General features: G+C 36.8%; 1 protein-coding gene across 1 annotated transcript in view; it reads left to right on the forward strand.

The window, feature by feature from the left end:
• The window catches only part of Ccdc192 (coiled-coil domain containing 192), a 200,548-nt gene that overhangs the window by 119,085 nt on the left and 62,740 nt on the right, over positions 1-18,723 (forward strand). The window lies entirely within an intron of this gene.

Below are 18,723 nucleotides of genomic sequence, written 5' to 3' on the forward strand. Positions count from 1 at the left end.
CCATTCATTCTCTCAACAGCAGGTTCATTCTCCTTGAGTCCTTCATTAAACCTTGATATCCTCAAAGCTCAATACTACTCAGTTGCCTCTTTTCACTCTATGATATATCCACTGGCAATCTCTTCATCAAAATGCCATCATTTATCTCTATCTGTAGATCACTTCCTAATTTATACATCTAGCCTGGACATTCTTGACTGAGAACTTCCACAAAGCTACATTCCTATCCTCATGTTCTCATGGAAATCTCAAAGGCATCAAATATAAATTTAACACTCTTCAAATTAGAGCTACATCTCCCTAACTCCACCACCACTACCCCAGCACAACATTCACCCAGCCCACATCATTGATCTCCTTAGAGTGTTACTCATGTGAGTATCACTGTACTCCTCCTAGTCATCTAAGCTAAAAACTAGGACTTATCCTTCATACCTCCTTCACCTCTACTTCCCCTATTCAAACCATCACCAAATCCTATTAATAGTAACTCCTAAATATCTTTAGAATCCATTCTCTTCTTTCACCTTCTGCCTTCATTATCCTGTTTCCATCATAACATACCTAAGTTACTGAATTCATTCCCTACCTGGTACCTGGTATATGAGAATCCTTTGTGGCTTACCAGAATCTAGTCACTGAAACCAGAGCATATTAGTCAGTATTTCCAGAGAAACAGAACCAATGGTGTAAGTCTGCGCATACACACAAGAGAGAGCGAGAGCAAGAGAGACAGAGAAAGAGAGAGAGAGAGAGAGAGAGAGAGAGAGAGAGAGAGCTGGCTCATATGATTGCAGAAGCTAATAAGTTTGAAATGTGTAGATCTGCAAAGCTGGCTATCAAGGCTTGAAATTCAGGTAAACGCTAATGCTGTAGTTTTTGAGTTCTATATGTGCAGGATAGGCCATCAGGCTGAACACTCATGCAGGGTTTCTATGTTGTGATCTTAGGGCAGAATTGCTTCCTCTTCAGGAAACTTCAGTGTTTGCTCTTATGGCCTTCAAATGATTGCTTGGGGTCCACCCACATTACAGAGGGTAATCTACTTTACTTAAAGTCAGTGATTGTAAATGTTAATCATACCCACAAATACCTTCACATCAACATCTAGATCAGTGTTTGACCAAACACTAGGCATCATGGCCCAGCCAAGTTGACATGTTAAAGTTAACCATCAGGTGACAGCTCTAAGCTTGTTTTCTTATACATATAAGAATATCAAAGAGTATCTATCTCATGAGGCATTTGTGCATGTAAATGAGTTAATAAGTATAAAATACTGGCATCAAAACTAAAGCATATAGTATGCACGGAATAAATGTTATCTGTTATCATTAGTAGTACTAAATTACAAATCTGATCACATTAATCACTTGCATGAATCATTTCAATTATTTTGTAATGGTTTGGATCTTAAATCTTAAATGTCCTTCAAAGACCCATTTTAACCATAGGATTGGTTGCCAGGTTGTGGTGCTGTTGGGAGAGGGTGGAACCTTTAGGATGTAGGGCCTAGTGAAAGAAAGCTAGAGGTTGTGGTTTTACATGTATATTTTTCCATTATCATAGTTTTTCACTTTCACATTTTACTTGGTTCTTTTTTCCATAATGCCTTTTGGAAATATATTTGAACAAATCCTTTCCTCTATTACATAGGTTTTTAATATGAATTCTATTTGTTTATTTATTCTATTCTATTCCCCCCTCTCCCAGCAGTGAGTTAACTTTTGTGCTTTGTAATCTCAGATTGTGAATTTATCTCTAACAGGAAGTGTTTTCCATGAGAATTCCCAGTACTCAGTTCCAAGTTTGCCTCTCCTGGAACCCTTCATGTCCCTATATCAATGCTTATTTAGAGATTCATGGGCTCTGTATCACAATATCAATGAGAATCAGAAACACAAAAAACAAAAATGGCATAGACTTGGCATTCAGATTTCTCCAGGATATCTCCTTTACCACCTGTTTCTTACTTTCTTTCAATGTCTCTGAATTGATAGACTGAGTATTAGCTCTTCTTCCAAGGTCAAGTTTATATGCAGGAAAAGCACTGAATAAGTATTAGCTACTATCCCATCCCTTCATGTTCATGTTCATCATGAACAAGGTCTACATGGTTTGCCTCCAATTCCTGACTGATCATTACAGCTTCACCCTTAAGGTCTATGACTAGTTATAAGGACCATCAGGATGCTGCTTTACCAACCCTATTCAAGACTACATGCTTTGAGTTGCTATTGCATTCTTATTACCCAGATATTTCATATTTGTGCTTTGGAGTATGCTTTTTGTGTGTGTGTTTTAGGTTTATAATGTATTTTGCTGCTTTCCCACATGATTGCTAATGAAAAGGGTATTTCCCCAAATCAATTCAATCTGGAATCTTAACCAATAGTCTAGATTGACATTGTTAACAAATGCATAAGGTAATTCTTATGTGCAAAAAAGTTTGGAAACCACATATGAATTATGGATTCTAATAATTATATTTTTAAAAAATATTCATTTTAGTTATTTATGGACCTTACTTTATTCATTTATTTTTATGTGGTGCTGAGACTTGAACCCAGTGCCTCACACGTGCAAGGTAAGAGCTCTACCACTGAGCCACAACCCCAACCCCAATACTTACATTTTTGAGTCACCCCCCCACCACCACGCACACACACACACTCATCCATCACTCTATCTAGGCAAAGCAATTACTTTATTTCAATTTTCCTTCTTAAACATTTTAGTGCCCCCACTATATCTAATATACTTGGATCATTAAAGGGTTTTCTTGAATGAAATTCCTGCACTTAGACCTTCTCCCTTAAAATTCTACCCACCTTATACCACAAGATTGATCTATTTATGGCATGCATCTATCTAAGCCCAACATTTTTCCATTCCCTTCAAGGTAAATCTCAGACTTCTTAGAACTCTATATCATGACCATTTATTACCTAGCTTACATCTTACCCCTTGCTTTTTATCTCTATGCCTGTACCTCAGGTGGTTTCTTACAAAATGCTATTTAACAAACTCACTCATATTAGAATGACTTTCTCCTCATATCCCTTTCTTCCTAACCTGACAATTTATTCATGTTTCAAACTCAGTTCGTGAAACATCTCCTCTAAGAGACATTAGAGAAAAACACCTCAGTCCTTCTGAGTTTCTTATGTCCCACCCACAACTTTCTTGAAACTCCTTTCAGGTCAAAACAACTAAGGAAAAGTCCCATACCTGTTTTCACATTCAATAAATTGTTCAAAGTTAGTTCAATGACTTTAATAAGCTTCAAAGAAATCTGGTAAGGAAATTCTAAGTCTTTTTCCTATTCTATAAAAGCAGTAATCTGAGGTGAGTACCTTCATGTTTGCTTTTCTCTAGATGCCAAATGATATTTTTTAAACCACATTAGGATTTACATGTGGATGAATTAATTCATGCTTTTTAAATTCTTTGAACCTTAAGTGTTCAAAGTGAAGTGGAGTTCTTCCTTGAACTACGGGCAGGGCAAAGTGCCTCACCTCTCTCCTCCCAAAATACCATATACAGACCCTGTCATAAAACATTATGTCTCATAAGACAAAAGTTTCCAAAGGAAGTTTTTTTTCCTTTAAACTCAGCATATGACTTAGAGTTTGGCACATAGTACATACTCAATAAATATTTGTTGAACAGAAATAAATTATTAAGAATCTCAAGAAATCTAGCTCTTTCCAATGAGCTATATTCTATCTTGAAATTTTATCTGCTTTAGAAAGCTTAACTGGGTGAGAAAAACATGCAAATCTTAGGCTAAAAAGTTTTTCACTAGGTTATGTGCTTGGAAAAGGGAATCAGTTCTTTGGAAAGGTTTTTAACTATTGTTAAATGTCCAGTTAGATCTCCCATGTTAAATAACACTTGTAGTAGAATTTTCCTTATATAATTTATAGGCTTTTCCTCATTTAGTCTATCAGAAAATAGCAATAAAAAGTAAAGTGTTATTGAGAAAAATAATAGAGGCTCGTCTCAAATTTGCAATCCTCCTGCCTCAGCTTTCTGAGCCCCTGGGATTACAGGCATGCACCACCACATCCAGCTCTAAGGCACTTTTAAAAATTTCATTTGGCATCTGAAGAAAAGCAAATGTGAAGACACTCACCTCAAATTACTCTGTTTTGATGGAGTTAGTAAAAAGACTAAGAATTTTCCTGCTAGATTTCTTTGAAGCTTGTAAAAGTCATCGAACTAACTTTGAACAATGCATTGAGTATGAAAACAGGCATGGGAATTTTCCTTAGCTGTTTTGACATGCAAGGGGTGTTCAAGGGAATTGTGGGAGGGAAATAAGATTAGGAAAGACTGAGGAATGCTGGAGCTTTGAGTGATTGGGTGCAGTTTGGTAGTTCAATTGTTATCTCTTCATCTTTACACTAAGAAGGTGATATACACCATAAATCTCTTCACTACACTGCCATGTTCATGATTTCCAAAATTTGAAATTAATTCGTATTAAATGATCCCTTTGTCTCTACACCTGAAAAGTGGCCACCTGCAGAAAAGTGGCAGACATGTCACATGGACCAAGTCCCCATGGAAACCTCCCCATACAACTCTCTGGAGTTGTCCCTACTTCCCAAGCATACACTCATGCTTCCTAAGTGCCATCATCTGTACAACCCATTCACTTCCACAAGAATATTCATACAGCCTTTGTAGCCAGCATCTGGGTCTTATCTCTAGGTATTCCTCTAGCTCACCTCTACAGACCAACCAGAAAACTTAAAAACAGATTAAAGTCCTATGCAACAAATCCCCAAATTCTGGTTGAGTCAGATTGTCAGAACATACAAAGAACTCAAAACTCAACAGCAAAAACAAAACAAAGGAAAAGAACAAATAATCCTATTTGAAAAAACAGGCAAATTATCTGAATATATGTTTCCCAAAGAAGATAAACAAATGGCCAAAAGCATATAAAAAATGTTCAAGGTCTCTAATCATCAGGGAAATGCAAATCAAAAATCACAATAAGATAACATCTCACCTGAATTAGAATAGCTATGATAAAAAATATAACAAATGCTGGTGAGGAAACAGAAGAAGGGAACTCTTGTATACCATTGGTGGGAATGTAAGTTAGTATATCCACTATGGAAAATAGTATGGAGGGCCCCCCCCAAAAAAAAACTAGAAATAGAATTACTCCATGGTATAGCAATTATACTGTTGGGTATATATACAAAAGAAATGAAATCATCATATCAGTAATATCTGTACTTTCAAGATCATTGCAGGATTATTCACAATAGCCCAAATATGCAATCAACCAAAGTGTCTACAAACAGGAGAAAGGATGAAGAAAATGTGATAAATACATACAATGAAATATTATTCAGCTATTAAAAAGAATGAATCCTGTCATTTGTGGCAACATGGATAAACCCAGAGGACATTAAGTGAAATAAACCAGGCACAAAGACAAATACTAATGTTCTCAGGGTTATGTGGAAGCTAAAAATATTGATTTCAGAAATCACTAGTGGTTAGGAAGGGGAGGGAGGACAGAGGAACATTGGGTAATGGGTAACAAACTACTGAAGGAGAAATAGTTTCTAAAGTTCTACAGCATGGTAGGTTAACTCTAGTTCACAGCAACTTATTGTGTAATTAACAAAGAATTAGAAGAGAGAAATTTAAAAGTTCCTAACACAGTACTGCAAAAAACTATTGTGTGCTTCTTTTACCATACTTCATATTGTTGATGAAATTAAAGAATATTTGATAAAATCAGAAAAAAAGTTCCTAACACAAAGAAGTTTTAGTAAGGATACAGAAATGCAAATTACCTGATTTAATCATTATGCATATATCAAATCTTCATACCATATTCCACAAATATGTAAAATTGTTGTATATCAATGCAAAAATATTTTACCAGAATCATGTAATCAGATATGAGATACCTTCTAAATGCTTTCCATTTTGGGACCACTGTGCTTGGTTGACAACAAAAAATAAATAAATAAATAAATATCTGGGGCGGGGGAATGAGACTAAAATATATAACTAAAAGATGAAAAGTTTCACTTCCCCTAGGAAGGGAAAATATTGTAATTAGTGTACTACCATGATCACCATTTCAAGAAATAGCTTTGAGACTCGGGGTGTAGCTCAGTGGTAAGCATTTGCCTAGCATGCATGAGACTCTGGTTCAATCCCCACCACCACCAAAATCAGAAATATCTTCCACACAATAGTCAAGAAATGGAAACAACCCAAATGCCCCAATATTGGATAAGTGTGTGAGCAAAATGCAGTCTGTACCCATCATACGATGTTATTTATCATTTAAAAGGCAGGGAAATTCTAACACATGCTGAAACACAGATGAGCTCATTATGCAGATTGAAGTAAGTCAATCAAAAAAGACAAATACTATATGATTCCACTTATATGAGGTACCTACAATAGTCAAATCTGTCATAGAAACACAAAGTAGAATTGTTGCCAGGATCTAAAAGGAGGGAAGAAAGGAAAGTTGTTATTTCATGGGTATAGTGTCTCCGTTTTCCAAGATGAAAGAATTATAGAAATTAATGGCAAAAGTACTTATATTTAGCACCACTAAACTATACACTTAGAAATAGTTAAGACTGTAAATTTTTTGTTATGCCTTCAGGTTGAAAAACTAAATACCTTTGTGACTCAGAGTAATTGACATTGCCAGTTTAGATAAGGCACTATAGAATTCAATCAAAAGAAGTAGAACTCACATAATATTTGAGCAAAATTAGGGGGCATATTTTCATCTATGTATGTATGTATTTGTTTGTTTGTTTAGCAATACTGGGGACTGCACCAAGGGCCTTGAGCATACTAGGCAAATACAATACCATTGAACTATGCCCCATCCCTTTTTTTTTTTTTTTTTTTTTTTTTACTTTGAGACAGGGTCTCACTAAATTGCCAAGACTGACCTCAGACTCACAATCCTCCTGCCTAAGCCTCCTAATTTGCTGGGAAACCTGTGCATTCTCTTACAAAATCAAAATATTTATTTATTGTGTATCTCCTGAGCTTTAGCTTCATAGAAGTTTGGTTAGCCCTGGGTCAGTCTTGCTCTTATCTAGAAAAGATCAGATTCAGTCCTGGGTATTCCAAGATGTATTTTTGGCAACTGGACTTTTCCATATCTAGATGGTTTTCTGTCAGGCTAGTGTTGCTCCTATTATTACAAAGGATGACTGGGAAGTTCAAGACCAAATTAGAACTGATTAAATATGGCTCCTGTGGGTTTTCTGGGTCAGGAGCAAAATAAGCAGCTCATCATTTGTCTTAGTTGGGAAATTCTCAGCCTCTTATTAATTCAACTCATATGTTTATCCCTAAATCTTACAATCTCAGAGTCTGGGAAATTGTGACACAAGTCACTAGTGAGAGATGAGACAAGTATTCTTTAGCCAAGGCCACACGTTCCACTCCCTCCCTATAATCCTTGCATATCTGAAAAGAGGGTGTGTTGCTGTAAACAGGCACAGATGTCTACCAGTCAGGACTTCAAGATCTCCTTGAAGATCCCTGTTTGTAGTTCAGATTCATGTACTGTCTTCTCAGTGCTGCATCTGTAATATAATTAGAGAAGGCACTTATATAGGGAGAGAATTAACAGAAGAGGCAGACCCTTGAAATTCAACAAATCCAAGAATAATCTGTATTTGATGACTTGTTTTCTGACAAGGATATTTGTTAAGACTTGTTAAAATATGCAACCTGAAACTTGCTAATATCTCCAAAGCAAAAGTTCACACCACCACCACACCTTTCCCTCCCCCTCTGATTCTTGGCATGCTATTTACAAGTGCCAAATACTTCTTTTATTGGGTTATGCTTTGCAACCCACCTGGCATTCATATAACCCATTCGCATTCAACTTCTGCTCTAAGCACTATTAAAACATAGCCAAATATAAATCCCAATATTCTCATCTCTCCACCTGTGAAATTTGGCTTCATGGCATGAACAAATGAACTTCTCACAATAGTGGAAAAAGATAAAAGCCAAAAATACAAATGTAACTAAAGTCACAGCTGTAATGTTGAATATGAGGAATACAAATTTAGGTTGTCAATATTGCTTAATGCTTAGACCTTTTTCCCAGTGCTAACCTATGTCCACAAAGCAGGACAGAAACATTTCAGTAAAAGACGTTTTCAGGTGTGACAAACCACTACTATTTCTTCCATCACCTTTTTAAGATCTTTTTTCATTGTTTAAGAGAATAGTTCTCACTATGTTGCCCCGGTTGGCCCTGAACCCCTGGACTTGAGCAATTCTACTACTTTACTCAGTCTTCTGAGTAGTGAGGACAGTATGCCCACTGCACTAGATTTTCCATCACCTTTAAAGGTTTAGGATCTAGATAGCACCCAGTGGTCAAGAAAAGAGCCTCAGAAAAACTGGATGTAAAGATTAAGTAAATGATTGTCCAATTGTAAGGTTTTAGCCAACAGAAGCGAGGGGTGATTTTGTTTCAGCACTAGGGGTTTTCTTATTGACTAAACACAGATGACACTGTCACCAATAATAGATAAAATGTCATTTATCACATAATTCACATTCAATACACATTCATAAAATAGCACGACTATCAGTAAAACTAAGGAGGGGGGGAATGTTTTGTGAGGAGACTCCCAAAAGAACTTTGTCTTGCATCTCTTGGGGAAATGAATTTTAAGGTGGTTCAGCTTTAAACATTGGGCTAAATCTGTATTTGCCATCATTATATGTGTGTGATTTATTTGAAAATAAACTCCTTTCTTTGCTTTGTACCTATAGCACTCTGAAAAATTTGGTTTCTCTAACTAAAGGACAAGACAGAGCTTTAGTGGCACTTGCTCTTCCCTCTGAGTCTTTTTTATAGTTTGGTGTCCCCTTTTTTACAGTGGACAAGTAAAATGGAACCAAGAAAAGTAAAATCAAGAAATGAGAGGGCTGGGGATGTGGCTCAAGCGGTAGCACGATCGCCTGGCATCAGCACCACATACAAACAAAGATGTTGTGTCCGCCAAAAACTAAAAAATAAATATTAAAATTCTCTCTCTCTCTCTCTCTCTCTCTCTCTCTCTCTCTCTCTCTCTCTCTCTCTTTAAAAAAAAGAAAAGAAATGAGTACCCTCAGGGTAGCAATCATAACCAAGTTGCTGAATACCATCTGAGGTTCTTGATAAAAGCCATTGGTCTCAGCACATGCAGACTATGTGTCATTAGCTCTGCTCCTCAGTAATGCTTCATGGTTGTGACTTAACCAAGGGAAAAAACACCTGCTTTACCAACTTATTCTAACCACTTGGTTAGTTTACTATTCAAGTGAATACTCCCTTTCAATTAAAAGACTCAAAAAGAAAAACTGTAGCTTGAGCTAGGAGCCAAGTTTTATGCTTTAATCTCTGATAATTTCTCCATATGCATTAAAATGTCCTTAGTCAAATTAAATGTCAAACATTGCTTGTGATGAAACTGATGGGAAATTTTTAATTTGTAATTAATTTGAGATTCTTACCCACTGCGAAACTACTTTTGTTTTGAGACATATACCAGATTAAGCAATTGAAAAATTAAATGACTGATGAACTAACTACTACTCATGTAATTGCAGCTATATAGTACTCAACTTACAGATATTAGTATAAAGTAACATCTATGCTCAGATTATCCATTGCCAAGAATAAATTAATATCTCAAAGCACTACTTACATAGAATCTAAATTCTAAAATAATATCAGTAATACTACTAATATCATGCCACTCTGCCATTTTTAAAACACTCAAACACACGCTTATCTTTAACATAGGAAATTCGTTTTCACATGAGCTCTGGTCCCTTTTACTTTAAACCTAAAAGTTCTTCTTTAAAATTGCTTCAACTCTGCAGTTTAAAAAAGCAATTTTTTAAACTTTGCATTTCATGGGAAAATAATACACATTGCAGAAAACTTGCCACTTTGCTGCTTCCTGTAATTTCTCTTATACAACATACAAAGCTATTTCATGCTTCATGAGCATCATTTCTCCTTTTATGATAATTTTTCTTTATCTACTTGGGTTTCTTTGTCATCATGTCTAGTTTTAAGGTCCGCTCTTGTATTCACTGAGCCCAAACCCCCTGTTATTTCACCATTCTCAAGGCAGAACAGAGTCTCTAAAGGAGAAGAATATTTTTTTGGAAAGATTAATTTAATTAGGTTGTATTTACTACACCAAAAAATGCCTAAAGGTATTTTAAGCACCTTGGTGCTTAGAATCTCTATTTTCCAGTCTTGAACACACGCCTTTGCTTTATGATTCAAGATAAGTCACAGATGGCCGATAGTTGCTGATTATCATCTTGAAGGCAGCCTTGTTCAAATTCAAAGAGAGCACTGGGCACAAGCAAAAACAATATCTGCCCAAACAATATCTGCTGAGAAAAATTCTTCATTGTTTTTGTAATCGTATCACAAGGGTTTAGCATCCCTTTCACAAGGCAGATATGGAAATCTTTTCACCACTTGTATATTCTGTCCTCTCTAGTTTCTGTTCTTTTCCACCCACATCCCTTCTTATGGCTGTTTGCTAATGATACCAGCACCTGTAGAGGTGGGGCTGAGAAACTAAAATTGCTTCTTATACAGCTTTGGCCCTTTGGGCACTCTCTGTCCCCAGGGAGAATTGGACTGGAAAACAGCTTTTTATCAGACTCTGTTAGGTGTGAAAACACACTTAACTCTGTTCTCAGGGTGTGATTTGAGATGTAAAACCAAGAAGTGGACTTGGCTTGAGCAGGCACTGCCTACACTGTGTGTGTGCATGATCTCCTTGAGCGCTAGGTTTTGTTCTTTGCTGGACTCGGTAATATAAAAACATATTTATTGTACTATAACTTCTTTCTTTCTCAAAAATCCCAATTGTCAGCCTACTGGGTGAGAAAGATGCATGTTACACAAAGGAAGGAACATACAAAGGGAGTCTCCTTAATCTCAGAACTGAGGTTGTTTTGACATTAGAATACAGTGTGTACCATAATGTTTTATGAAAGCTGCTCAATGATCCAGCTTATTTCTTTTTTTTTCTTCCTTCTTTTTTCTTTTATCCCCCAGTCCTGGGGATCAAACCCAGATCTTTCCCCATGTTAGGCACGTGCTCTACCATGAGTTATATCCCCAGTCCCCAGTGTATTTCTTTCAAGCTAGCAAGACTTTTATCATGTGTAACCCTAGTATGTATTATAGAGAGTGACAGAGTTCTATCCTACTAGTCTGTAAAGATGGCTTTCAGGGAAGTCTACCTGCCTAAAGTCCTGCATTCTAATCCTGGGGCCTTAGATTTGAGGGATCTTAGACAGTACTCTGGGTTGTAGTCATAGAACCATTCCATTGCTTTTTACCTCTTTTGTATTTTAATTATACAGAATAATGGGTTTCATTGTGGCATATTTGTGCATGCAAAATATCATGCACAAATGATAACATCTACCCACCTTCAGCTGTTATGGCCACAGAGAAATGTTCTTCCATTTCTCTCATTCTGGAGATAAAGAGGATGTTCTTCCATTTCTCTCATTCTGGAGATAAAGCCAATCAAACTGGAGAGGGTCAAGGGGAAAGCACTATGAATAATTTGCCTCTTTTTACCATCACAGTGATCAAATCACCTCTCAGTCCCTTTTCTCTTTGAGACGAGGAGTCAGAAAACCTGGCTCTGAGTCCTGCTTCCTGCAGCTTTATTAGCTGTGACAAATCATTTTTCTCTGCTTTTCCTTCTGCAGTTCTAAGATACCGGGTCTGGACAATTTGGCCTCTAAGAGTGCATCCAATTCTGTATCATCTAAGATTTGATGATTCCAACTGATTTAACAATTCTTTCTGAGCAGTCAAGTCCTTGGCTTCAAGATTTCACAGTCATAAGTTATTCATCACTGCACTTGAATTAGAAATGGCTTTGTAGAGTCTGAAATGTCCTTTTATCCAACTTCTGCAATGTGAACACTGGGTATGATTCTGAGGCATTTATCCACAGTGATGGACGTCACCATCAGGAGACAGGTTGCATGCATTTGAATTATGGTTCACCATTTTGCTCTAGAAAAATTACTCAAATCCTTCTGTGTCTCAGTATTTGCATCTAAAAATGGGATTATAAGGGTCCTAATTCATTGGTTTGCTATGAAACTGAAATGAACTAACACACATAAAGTTCATAGACTTATACCTGGGACATTGTAAATGGTCAATAGATATTAACTTCTCTCTGGAGTTATTCTCTCCCAATAATGGGCTCTATGCCACATTAAGGGAAGTGGAGTTTAATGTCTTTAGGGAAGAACATCCTATTTTTAGGACAAGTATATTATTAGAACTGTTTACCTTATCATTGAAATTCACTCCAAATATTATGTTATCTCATTATTTTGAGTTAGTTTGTAATTTTTCTTAAATAAACACTTAGACTAGCGTTCTAGAAACCAGAATACTGACTGGGAAATTTCACTTCTGTCTCTAATAATCATTTATTCAACAGAGGAAAGAAACGGAGATTTGGTTCTGACTATAGGCAAATTCTTTCTTGTAGTGAGTTGTTTGTTTAATTACTGGGTTTTTATTTTCTTCTTAATAGAAACCTCTTGAGTGTGGGATATGATTAAAATGCATCTCTATAGCATTTTTTTAACACAAAATAATGTGAGTTGATACTCACATGGGAAGGCTACTAAAGAACTGGAAAATTTCAGCTTTTATTTCCAAGGTCTGATTATCTTATCCATTAAGCATCATCTGTCTACCAGTGATCATATGGGACCGGGCACTCAGTCAAGGTTTTGATGAGCCCTGAGAGTTTTTTGCATCAACCTAGTTCCCTAAGACTTTCCAGATGAGATAAATCTTAAGCTACATTTTGCAGTTGTGATCAATTTTCATTCAAGGCATTCTGTAGGAAAGTCTCATTTGATCCATTCTTTGTCACGTCAGATGACTCAAAAGAAGGTAACAATTGCCAGAATCAACTCAGGATTTTCTGAGGAAATGAACAATACCTAGCCCAGATTGCTCTTATCTGGGTGTATCAAGACTTTCCTTTATTTCCTAGGCTCTTTAGAGCTACCATAGCAACCCATGCTATAAATGCGACACAATTGCACTTCAAAGCTACACCTTTATAGCCAAGGCTGTTCTATTGCCTCTCTAGGTTACTTTTCAGTAACTTAGATAATTAATGGTGCTGTTGGTTAGTGAGGCTTCATGTGAGTGTTGAAAAGAAAAGTAAGCGAAGACCTTGGGTCAAGTCCATTTGAGTAACACTGCATGACCAGGATTGGGTCCAATAGAACTCTTAGTGGCTCAACTGTTTCATCTGTATAGAAAAATACAATTTTAATTACAGTTGGATTTTATCAACGAGCAGTGCCCACTGGAAATGTAGCGTAAGAACTATAAAGCCAGGTGTGCAATACCCATGTGGAAGAGTCCCTAAATCAAAGGCTGGCAGGGACTGGAAAGGAACATAAATGCCATATATTTGACATCCCTGGACTCTTAAAACATTCTGTGAGGGCACTATGAGTCAAAAAAAAAAAAAAAGAAGAAGGAGAAGGAGAAGGAGAAGGAAAGAAAGAAAGAAAGAAAGAAAGAAAGAAAGAAAGAAAGAAAGAAAGAAAGAAAGAAAGAAAGAAAGAAAGAAAGAGAAAAGGAAAAAAGTAGGAGATGTGAAATTGATTTTTAAGCCAAATTGTGAACCTTTGTTAATTTCATTATAATAACTATTAGAAGAGGAATGAAAAGAGAAACCTAACTTTATCTTCTGTATTCAAACCAAATTCTCTCATACATCCTGGTATGGAGCATTTTATCAGTGGTCCCCTGGAGTGAAAACTTTTATCTTTATCATATATGCTAAGCAAAGAAAGTGGGATAGACAGGTGATATTTCAGATAATGTGGTTGTATTAAATATATTTTCATCACTGGGACCAGAATACCTGACAAGACCAACTTATAAGAAGAAAAATTGATTCTGACTCATAGTTCCAGAATTTCAGACCATGGTCAGCTATTTTCAAGGCAGAAACATCATGGCAGAGGAAAGCTGCTCAGCTCATGCAACCAGGAGGCAGAGAGACTGGAGGATAAGAGAAGATGAAACCTTCCAGAGCATGCTACCTACTTCCTTCACTTAAGTACCACCTCCCAGTAGTTCATTCAGCTATCAATGAGTTAATCCACTGATGAGGTCAGATTCTTTATTATCCAATGCCTTAAAAGCCCCACCTCTGAAGCTTGCTGCATTTTTTTTAGGTTTTATTTTTTATTTTTATTTTTTAAAATTAATGAATTAATTAATTTTTTTGCATTGCAATTGTTAATACACCATTATACAATAATTTATCATATCTCTGATTATATATAAGGTATATTAACACCAAATTCACACATTGAAGCTTGCTGCATTTTGAGACCGTACTTTGAACACATGAACCTTTGGGGGGACATTCCAGCTTGAAATCATAAAAGTGTGAAAACAACTCTGATCTTGTAGACACAAGAAAGCTGCCATGGAGAACTAGAGCTTGGGCCTTGAAGTGCTCCATCTCTCCCTGTAGTCAGCCACCTACTTCACCTAGGCATCAGGCCAGCTTTGGCAGAAGATTGGATCAAGGCTATTTGCATGTCTGTTTTCAGGACATTAAGCTTTGTCTTCCCATATAAAATGGGAAGGCAGTCAACACAATCATGCAGAAAACTTATCTTGGAAAAAAAGAAGACTAAAGTTTTTCTTTCAATAAGTACAAATTCTATTTTCTGTAAAGTGTGATAAAAACAACTTCAGAAAATATACATGTTTTGATGAAGGGTTGAAGTTCTCCTTTTTTGTGATTCAAGGAATGATGACAAAAATAGAAAGACTTTATTATATCGTTAAGCGTAGCACTGGGTGTTATCATTTATATGTTGTATCATTTGAGCCCCCAAACACTCTATGAAATGGACTCTAAAGCTGGAGATGTCAGCCTGACCCAATTTCTCATGGCCAGTAAGTGACAAAGCTCAACTTCATAATCCAAAGCCATGAGTCAAAGTGTGTGGAAATACCCAGAAATGTTAGACAGTGCTGGCAATTCTGCATTGAAACTCTTCTATAAATAGCTCCCTGACTATTTCTGATTCTCATTGACTTAGTATAATGTAAGCCATTCAGCAATATGATACTGATAAATATTTCCTTTTCAAAACATTACACAAATACATGATTTCCTCCCTCTTTCTACCCTGTAGGAGAAGTAGGAAAAAAAACAAGATAATAGGAATTTGCCTCCAAGCTCCAATACCTTCCTATCCTCTTGGTAATCACTGAAGAGAGTCCCTAGTTACTAAGGAGACCATAACAAAATCCATTAGGTTCCAGTACACTTGGGTTGCCTGGCTAGCGAACGCCAAAATAGCAAAGGAAAATATTATCATTGCTGAAATCATTTGATGTCTATGACTAATAAAAAACATGTTGGCAATTTGAATTTTTTGAACTGCCCAAAGGGCTTGGTAAAGACTATGAATTAATAACACACAGCATTCTGTCTAGAGAAGAAAAAGAAAGTTTTTTAAAAAAGCAAAATATTAAACCATTTCTAAAAAAAAAAAAAAATATCTGAACAATCAAAAGGTCCTTACAGAAACAAACATTAGGGAACCACATCTAGGTCTCTTATTAAATTTTTTATTTAAATTTAATTTTCTGACCCCTCCTTTTCCTATAGCTAAATAATAAATTCTGTGAATTCTGAGTCACATTATTCTTGAATAGTAAGAGACCCACAGGCCTTCTTATCCAATTTCTCATAAATACCAGAATTATCTTTAAAGTGTCCCTGACAACTGTACCAACCGTCAAGGCTTTGAAGGCAGAAGTTTCCATTCACATGTGTGCTGTGCCCCTTGAGGGGCTAGTGGAAGACAGAAGTGAAAAGAATTGGGATTGAGCCAACTTCCAACGACCTCTTCACTCCAGGTCCAGAGGTTACTCTGGGCTTGCCTGAAAATGTTCATCAGTGTCCTCTGCTTGACCATTCCAGAGCAGCAGGTCTCTGCCAGGATCCATCCTGTCTTGTTATGGCTATGGCTCTGATTCTTGGAGGCTGTGTTCTCATGTTGTGCCAAAATCCTCTCTCCTCCTGTTTTCTACCTATTGTTCTCTGTGGTATCTCTAGAACAACACTGCTTGACTCAACTTCCTTTCCTCCTAAATAGTCCCTTAAATAACTGAAGTCAACTGTCATGACTGCCTGGTGTACTGTTTTCTCCAAAAGTTGTTTCCCTATTAGATCATAAGGCAAGCATACAAATATAATTTGAAGAGACAGAACACATAATTATCATTAAAAAAAAGACAAAAAGGTAGTCTGAACATTTGATTTTTTTTTTGGTGGGGGGGCAGATACCTTGGATTGAACTCAGGGGTACTCGACTACTGAGCCATATCCCCAATCCTAATTTGTATATATATTTTTTTAATTTAGAGACAGGGTTGCTTAGTGCTTTGCCATTGCTGAGGCTGGCTTTGAACTCAAGATCCTCCTGTCTCAGCCTCAGGAGCCCTAATTAGGATTACAGGCCTGCGCCACAGTGCCTAGCATGAAAATTTGATATTTTTTTTTAAGTTAAAATTCTAAAATAAAAAGTTGAAGGACTGGAGGTATAGCTGAGTGGTAGAATGCATGTTTTGCATACATGAAGCTATAAGTTCATTCACTAGCACCAAAAAACAAAAACAATCAAACAAAAAGAGTTGAAATTCTCAATTGGTATTGAAAAGCAATGTATCTGTACTCTGGGTTTCTGAATTCTGTCAAGTCATCCTGTCAAAATGGAAACAAAGACTTTTTCTTAGTTATAGACATCATGCCAGTTCCTAGTAACATCCCACCAATTCTCACCAAAGTTGCATTTAAAAAAAAAATTACTATTAATGCCTACTTTACCTGCATAAAAATACTTATGACAAGATTTGAAAATGAATATCATCTATTAAGAATTAAAGAAGGGATGATGTAAAGAAAATAGATATTTAATTCTTCTCTCCATCCCATATCTTATTATGAAAAACTTTAAGCAGGTAGATATGTTGATTTTATAGCAAACACCCATATATTCAACAAGTAGAGTCTACAATGAACATTGCACTATCTTCAATATCTCTCAAATCTGTACCTTTCTCTGTCTGTCCATCAACCCACCCTACATTTTTATACATTTCAATATCACTTGTTTGCAGCAGAATACTTTATCCTCACACACCAACATGCATGTTGTTATCAATTCTTTTTTGAAACGTTTGGTTCATGTTCCCTTCTGAATCCCCTTTACCATACTTTTATTCCCTCCCTTTCCTCAATTTTCATTTTTGTGTTCTTCTTCCCACTTTCTGTCCCCAAGATCTAAGAGATAAAAGAAAGATGTAAAATTCTTGAATGTCTAATATCCTTAGAATCGCATCGGGGAAGATCACTGATGACCAGCCAGAGTCTCATAGCTTTTATAGTTGCAGGCATGGGATGGATGAGGACCTCAGGAACAGGCTAATCAGAGAGGAATTAGCATGAGAATTTAATAATTTACTATGCGAAGCACAGCTATTAAATGCCCAGGCATATTTCCTCATCAATCTACTCTCTCTTTGAACTAATGGCCATGGAAGGCCAATTATGAAGGCTTTTAGTAACCGGAGACTCAGAGGAGGGAAACTCAAAAGTCCTGGTGGTCTGGAAGAAGAGACCTCATCAGCTGATGTTTCAACAGCTGGCTTCATGATGAAATGAGGATGGGGACACTAACTATCACTGTAGAACTTCTGGGAAGACCTGCCACTGGGGTCATGGCTAGTGAGTGCACTTCTAACCTGGACTGCATGGGTGAACCCTATCAAATTCTACCCTTCCAACTTCCTTCAAAAACATCCGTTGAGCGCCATTCCTTTGAGGAACACATTCTCTTTTAACCATGCTTATGGCATTAGTTAAGATTTAGTGAAGTCCTGACCATCCTGTGTTGGGTCTGGGGGACAACCTGTCTTTTTGTTTTGTTTTGGTTTTTCGGTTTGTGTGTGTGTTTGTTTGTGTGGTGCTGAAGATGAACCCAGGGCCTCACACAGGCCAGACAAGTGCTCTACCACTCACCTACATCCCCAGCTCGACAACCTGTCCTTAAAATGTGAAGTCTGTGTCTATCTAATTCCACCTTTGCAAATCAATTTTACTGGCTTTATTCTCTAATATGAGAGTGATTATCTGCCTTCTGAGCACTCTGTGTTCAGAGGCCAGGAAAGAAGCACTCTTCTATAGTGAGAAAACCATTATTTTCTCTATCTCAAGATTTATGTCTGACAAGCAATGTTCATTGTTCATTCTCTGGACTTCCTAATTAACAGCCCACAAAGACTTGGCAAGGTGAGATCCCCAGTGAAAAGGCAGCTGCCCAAAAGCAACACAAATGTACAAATGCAACACTTGTCACAACAGACAGCTTCTCCAATGTTGCAGATCAATCTAACTTTGACAAATTAAACCTACTTTGAAATCCATGAAAGGAGCTCTCTAGTCATAAAATCTCAAGGTGAATCCTTTGGTTATATAACCACTTCTTAATGTAGTTCTCCCAAAGGTTTGGACTTAAAATCAGTTTTAGAGCAAGGCTTTCCTATCCTCTACTGCTTAAAAACAATCC

Source organism: Marmota flaviventris, chromosome 5 (genome assembly GCF_047511675.1).
Source record: "Marmota flaviventris isolate mMarFla1 chromosome 5, mMarFla1.hap1, whole genome shotgun sequence".
In the NCBI taxonomy this organism is placed as follows: Eukaryota; Metazoa; Chordata; class Mammalia; order Rodentia; family Sciuridae; genus Marmota; species Marmota flaviventris.